This window comes from Gymnodraco acuticeps, unplaced genomic scaffold (genome assembly GCF_902827175.1).
Source record: "Gymnodraco acuticeps unplaced genomic scaffold, fGymAcu1.1, whole genome shotgun sequence".
NCBI lineage: Eukaryota > Metazoa > Chordata > Actinopteri > Perciformes > Bathydraconidae > Gymnodraco > Gymnodraco acuticeps.
The window spans coordinates 3,113,960-3,121,171 of NW_022989983.1; the positions used below are offsets into that span (position 1 = coordinate 3,113,960).

At 40.6% G+C, this 7,212-nt stretch overlaps 1 long non-coding RNA gene across 1 annotated transcript in view; it reads right to left on the bottom strand.

The window, feature by feature from the left end:
• Nucleotides 1–6,845, bottom strand: part of LOC117543705 — a 59,537-nt gene extending 52,692 nt beyond the window's left edge. Inside the window, exons 1-2 of the long non-coding RNA XR_004568599.1 lie at nucleotides 6,775–6,845; nucleotides 6,373–6,462 (exon numbers count right to left, since the gene is read on the bottom strand). This is a non-coding gene — a long non-coding RNA (uncharacterized LOC117543705). The remainder of the gene's footprint in view (nucleotides 1–6,372; nucleotides 6,463–6,774) is intronic.
• Between the last annotated feature and the right edge of the window lie 367 nt (nucleotides 6,846–7,212).

Sequence of the window (7,212 nt, forward strand, 5' to 3'; positions counted from 1 at the left end):
CTTCATCTCTTGGCGTTCCTCTTATGAAGAGACTTTCTTCAAGAGCGGCGAGGAGGTGTGTCAAAGACATGGGTCACCATGTTTACAAAGACCACTTTTAATCCAATCACAGCTTCTCCCTGCTTTTATTTCCTGTTTCATGGGATTAAAATTCAATGAAACATAATAAATTAATTTATGGCTGAATAACATATTTTTTCCCGTTTCTAAATAAATGTGTTTAAAGACTAAAAGAGAATCTACAAAGGCAATAATTAAAGTCAAAAGAAGCAAATTAGTTTTGCATGTAGTTGCTATATTTCTAAAGAAAATGTTGTCTCAGTTATCATTTAATATTATTTATAAAGGCTTCTTCACAAAGCCTGAGTTCTGAAGTGAAGACACCAGTTAATCTGTGAACAATCAGCCGTGAATACATCCCTCTCTCTGTCTCCGTCTCCGTCTCTGACCTGTTGTGAAGCAGCCTGAGGGTTTGAATCAATGACTGTCTGGTGCCAGGCTGCCTCACCCCAGGCTCTGGTGGGAATGAAGAAGAGGTCAGCAGAGGGGTGTGTGTGTATGTATGTGTGTGTGTGTGTGTGTGTGTGTGGCCTAGCATTACTATACTTGTGGGGACCTAAATCTGTTTACACAGTCACGTGTGGGGACTCGCCTCCCTTATGGGGACAAATTGGAGGTCCCCATGAGGGGAATCATTAATTTTAAGGTGAAGATTTGGTTAGGTTTAGGATTAGGTAAGGTTAAGGGTTAGGCATGTGTTGGTTATGGTTAAGGTTAGGAAAAGTCTCCAGGAAATGCATGTAAGTCGATGTAATGTCCCTTGAAGTGATGTATACATGGTATGTGTGTGTGTGTGTGTGTGTGTGTGTGTGTGTGTGTGTGTGTGTGTGTGTGTGTGTGTGTGTGAAGGTGTATTCCCTTGGCTGATGCTTCATCGAGCCTGGACAGAGAGGTACATGGAAATACAAAATGGGCTAAGTGTTTGAATAAATGGGAATAGGTGGAAAGAGAGTAATCATGAGACCCAGAGGGCTAGACAACGGAGCTCCAACAGTCGCAGAACATCATGTGATTATAAAGACGCCAAATTGGCTGTGTTCAAGCCGATGGCAGACTCACAGTCACAAAGCTTATTTTAATCAAATTTGGTTAAAATCCTTTAAATTAGAAGTGAAGCAAATATCGATGTTTTTACAACAACTTAAAAATAACTTCTGATGATGATGATGATTACGTAACACACCAACAGGACGGCAGCCCGAATGGCCTTCAGCCAAGCTCTTCGCTAAGCTAATACCTTTCTCTTGAAGCACCAACAGGAGAGAGAGAACACATCAGACCAACAAGCAGATGAAAGAGAGGTCAACGCGCCGGGTGAAGCTCTGCTCGGGCTGACCAGGGCCAGAGGCGCTGCCTGCCTGGGTGGCACTGCCTACACCCCCAGACTAACGGGTCTGGTTGTGATTTGGTTGCGCGGACGCTAAAACACAGCAGAGTCTTCCTTTGGTTTTTTTCTTCCAGGATGCCTTGGCTAACATGGGTTAGGACGGGGTGACAGAGAGGTCAGAGGGGCTCCAGTCGACTGTGCCCTGAAGGGGAATCCTGGGGAGGGATAGCAGAGTCGTGGTTGAGAGAGGGGGGGGCTATCCCTCAGGAGCCTGGCCCCTCCCAAATCAAAACAAACAAACAGAGTCTGATCTAATCTGGCTGGATGTAAGCCCTCCAAACAGAGCGCCTGGAGCAGCTACTGCACAGCGGCCTGTCCCTCACAGCTATTTAGACATACTGTAACTACAATAACTTCATTTAACAGGATCCTTATTTTGAGAGTTAAAGGGGGAAACATTGAATGAAACTCATTTACATTATTGGGCTCGTTGCATTACTCTCTGCTTTTAACTCGATATGAGCTCTCTTTTCTCCAAAACTCAGACTATGAGGTACAACAACTATTACTATAAGGTTGTTCTGAATACACAAGTCAACATCATTTTACATTTAGTTCTGCTTTACACACACTGCGAGGGGAACAGTATCGTGTTGGCTACTGCCTGAGAAAGCCAACATGTTTGAGTCTTGAATAGTCACCCTAAACATTCTTTCTGCTTTTGTGTTTTCAAGCTTTGCTATGGTTTGGACAGTAGACTAAACGTCTCAGCGGCTAGCTGTGACTTCAACACAATGCTAAACAAATTCCTCTTTCTCAGCAGTGCGTCCACCAATCGCAGCGCGGCGTTCTGTCAGCTGACCAGCGAGAGAAGATGAGGGTGAGATTAACCCAATCAGGGGTCAGGCTGAGGTTATCACAACCACTCCAAAACTAAAACAGATGGAGAACGTAGTGCAGCACGACTCAACGTCTACTGTCGGACTCGTATCTTAAGGTCATATATTCTCCTGCTCCGGTGGACTGGGAGAATATCAAACTTGGTTTTGTATTCTGGGTCAAGGTGTTCTAGCAGAATATGGTGTGGATCAGCAAGTCTCTCGCATATGATACGACGCATGATACGACACATGATACGACACATGATACGACACATGATACGACACATGATACGACACATGACAGGAGTGTAAATCTTCCAGAAAGATGAATGTTCCTTGTCCTTCAATGGGACAAAAACAATTAAAGATGGTAAATAAAACCCACTCACAAACAGTGTTCAAACGGCTCTTTCTGTAAATTCATGGCCACAGCTTTTTAGATCATACTTCAAGTGTATTATTACATTATGATACAAATAAACCCCAAATGCTATTTCCTTTTTAGTAGTATCGTATTTGCTCTTGCTGGTGACAATGCAGATCGGTTTTGAACCGGTCTCTTGAGAGTAGAAATAAAAAACGTGTCTAGTTTGGCCCAAACATCATTCCTGTTGTCTGTCAGTCTGCGCTTGCTTCCCCCCCCCCCCACACTGTCTATTTTTGCATAATTGTTTGCTTGTTCTCTTCATTATCTCTCCATCTGGAATTCAGCTCCCTGCAGTGATAAACAGGAGGCCCCTCTCAGTCTATTTCTCCTTCCTTCTCTCTCTGCAGCTCCATGTACCTAGATGAGATGTAATTGTGATTAACAGCGCCATGACAGGAGGACACGAGACTTTTGTCATGTCGGAAAAACAAACAAAACCAACGAGATAAAGTGATGGAAATATGTACAACATCTTATCACAGATGCTAATTGTTTCCGTGTGGGAGGGGAGTGTGCCCGTGGATATCAGCGGTGCACGTGAGGGAGGGAGGGAGGGAAAGAGGAACTTGAGAATATCCTCCCTGTGCGTTTGGCCTGCGCCTGACTTCAGAGCTAAGCCCTCTCTCAAGAGAAGGTCAACACCAGGTTCAACTTTTCACCTCGGCCGGTCTGAGGGAACACACTAAATACCGAGGATTCCGCCACAGTGCGCGGCAATATGGCCTTCGCTGCATTTCTGAACAGACCGGCACAGCGCATATCAAAACCACAAAAACTCTATAATGCATTTTCAATTTAAAACAAATACCACAACAAATGATCTTGCACCAGGGTTAGACTAAATGAAAAATAAATATATAGATGCATGTGCTGGAGAAACAAAAGCATAGCTCAGGACTGTTTTTGTTGTTATTTTTTTACTCTTATTTCATTGTATTTTCTTGTAAAGCGTCTTTGAGCACTGGGAAAAGCACTATATAAATATGATATATTATTATTAATAACAGTATAAATCTGCTTGAATATTGAACTGCAGATACGCAGCTATGTTTTATTTCTATCTTATCTTATTTACATTATAATCATGCAAGTTGCTTTTTAAAACTTAGATCACTAAATTAAATGAACACCAATGAACTTGCAAAGTCAGCAGAACATCAAAGGCTCTCCTGTACTGAAGGGCCCAGTGGGCTGACTACAGCGGCAGGGAGTCGGTGAACCTTGTTTAACTTTTGGGCATCATGTCTCGTGGTGCAATGTATATGAGAGTGTGTGTGTGAATGTTTTAACATGTGTGTGTGTGGGTAAGGCGATGTCAGCGTCGGTCAGGTGTAACCGTACAGACAGACAGGCAGGCGGCTGGCTGGCGTCAGCGGCCACACGCCTGTCACGACACACCACACGCAGAGGAGCCGCATACCGCTGCACCCACACTGCGTACACACAATGAGCGCTCAGTCCCCGCATCATGCACCAGCGGCAGCAGCAATGTGAAATATTCACACAGGGACAAAAGGTAGAGAGCAGGGCGAGGAGGTGAAGACAGAGGAAAGGGTTCAAGAAAGTGGAAGAAGTCACATGAAATAATAACTTGTGACAAAGTTGAGCATGCAGACAGGTCTCACTGCACTGATGTTTGAAGGAAGGCATTTTTTACATGTTCAAGTTTTGCAAACTACAAGAAAAAAAAGTTATCTGGATCATTTTGAGAAAAATTAAAACAACTATTTGTTAAAATGTTGTTTGTAAAGGAAGATAAAAAGCAATCATTGTTTTAAAACTACTTTAACTCTCTATTAAATCCATTGCAATATGTATTAATCATTATTAGGCGCGGGAAAATGAGTTAGTCAATTGACATTTAATCATTACCATTTTCAATAATCAAGTTATCGTTTCAATCTTATGTTTGGGAGTATGTATAAGAAATATTCTACATTTTTTTTAATGTTCCTGTTCTTTTTTGCAATATTTAACATCTTTAATTTTTGTCTGTTAGACAAAAATAATCAGATTCACAATGTCGATTTGGGCCTAGGAAACTTGTTTTATGGACGATAAAACAATACATAATATAATAATAATAATAATAACTAAATATGAATTCTTATTGAAAGTATTAATCCTTATATGCAGCACTAACACACACACAAACACTCAAAATATTGCAGAACTTTCCGCGTGAAACTAATTATCTTTCAAATGTTGGAACACTTTCACTACAAATAACTTTATAAGAGCTAAAAAACGAAGTATTATTCCTCAGTAGTCAGACTGTGGGACCTGAGCTGAGAGACTACAGACGTACTACAGCTCTCTCCCGCCCTCTGGTGGAGAAGCAGCAGACCTACACTAACGCTCTGCTCTTCTGCATGACCTCCTGAGTGAACTCTTAGTCTGACCTGATGTTTCGAACCTTGCAGGGATCTGGGGGATGAACAGCAAAGATATTAATGTCAGCCATGTGTGAAGAGGTCTCTTTAGCATTTTCTGCAACCAGGGCCGAATGGAGTACAGTGGGGCCCTCTCAAGCTACCGCCGACACCCTGAGCCCCGCACATCTGGTGTTAATCAGGAAAGCTTACACAAACACACACATACAAAGAGACAGACACACACAAGCAAACACTTCTGCAAAGATCCCCTTAAGAAAATCCCTCTCAACTCCTGAACTTCCGACATGACTGGGGTCAACACACTTGCCCTGGATATTTAGTACACACACCAGAGCCATGTAATAAGAGCTTTTGAGTTGTTACAGTACAGTGTTCTCACACATATACACACACACACACACACACACACACACGCACGCACACACAATACATGTTAGAATCGGCATTGGAAAGTGTACAAAAAATGCAAAAGACGTCAATCCAAATGAAAAAAGACAACATAAAGAGAAAATGTGTGTTCTTAGCTAGTGATAAAATAAAGACATGACCAACCAGTCACTACACAGCATTGGAAGAGTTATTACATCACAGATTAAAGGACCTGATTAGTTTGTGCTAAATTACGTACGATTTTAACAAAGCTATATACAATGACAAAAACACCACTGTATGTCATTCATGCAATTCTTCAATCAAAAATGAGAAAAATAAACAAAAAATGTGATTACTAAAAAGGTATTTTAAACTTTCATCAATGAACTTACATTTACATTCTAAAAAGTGAATCCTTTGGTGGTTGTTATCTTTTAGACTAGCTTATAATATCTCTAGGCTCAAGTTGAAGTTGTAGGAATATAAGGGAATGACCTATTGTCCTCATTCTTCGTACTTAAAGATGATAAAAGCTTTATTTTCCACACCGAACAGGTCAAACAAAGCGAACAAGGAGAATCAGGAAATCATTTTTCAACAAAGACATTTCGACAAAACACACTATGAAAATCACAAGTGTGAATATGGACCATAATGACTGCTGTTATATATAAGTGCTGTAAAAAGGGGGAAATAGTATTTGGTTACATTTTAGAATAATTATGTTTCAATCTTAAAAATGTGGAGAGCAAAAATGTAAAAAAAACATTAATAAACGTGATTCAACGAATCATGTTTAAACGTACTGCGGGTGATATGACTACAGCATATCAATGATGTGTACTGCTGTAAACTATAGGCTTACCATGGGTCTTTATGTGTGGCTTAGTGAGTGTGAAAATGACAAACCTCCGTCCACACGTTTATTCGACACCCGTTTCTGGTCTTCTCTCTTCAAGGAGCAGCCAAGAAACAGTCTCCTGGCCCATGAGGAAGATTCTACAGGGCGACATATACAAACATGTTTGAGTATAAGAGATACTTAATAACACCCCAATTACAGTGAGTCAGAAAAACTCATGGTTCGCTAAAATATTTTAAACTCCATCCCTATGACGTTGTGTTAGCTAAAAACATTAGCTAGCTTGTGTGAAGTAACGGTTAGCTAGCTTGGGGTAGATTTGCGTGACTTTAGCGGCACAGTGTTGTGGTAATTGTGCCAAATTAATCGGTTAGTATCTTTCTAGTCTTTTCGTTTGTAAAAGTGAAAAAAACTGATTAACAATATGTAAACTAAAGCTAAAATCTCACCTTTGAGTGTGGCCGGTCAAACACTGTTTTCGAATGCGGCGTCTTCTTTACCTCCCGTTGCCAGCGCAACAACAAACCGTAATGAGCTCACTGCTGCCCCTTGTGACCATACAACTAAACACAATGCTCTATCTGCGCATGCGCTTTAATGACATTAGCCAAATGGAAAAGGCCAGGCTAGCATGGCAAAAACAAATAAATAAAATGCCACTGTATAAATCCTTTGACAAACAAGGTTTAATGAAGCAGTACTCTGACTTAAAATATAAAATTGTACTAGGTATAGGAAATTATAGGAGATCTCCACTTTGAATATAGTATGTCATATCTTATTTTACTGTACTGTTTCTGTACAAATATTATGTTTATTTTTTATTTGTTACAATAGTTTTTTTAATAGTTTTTATAATCGTATTATTTGTTGCTCCTTTAAAACAA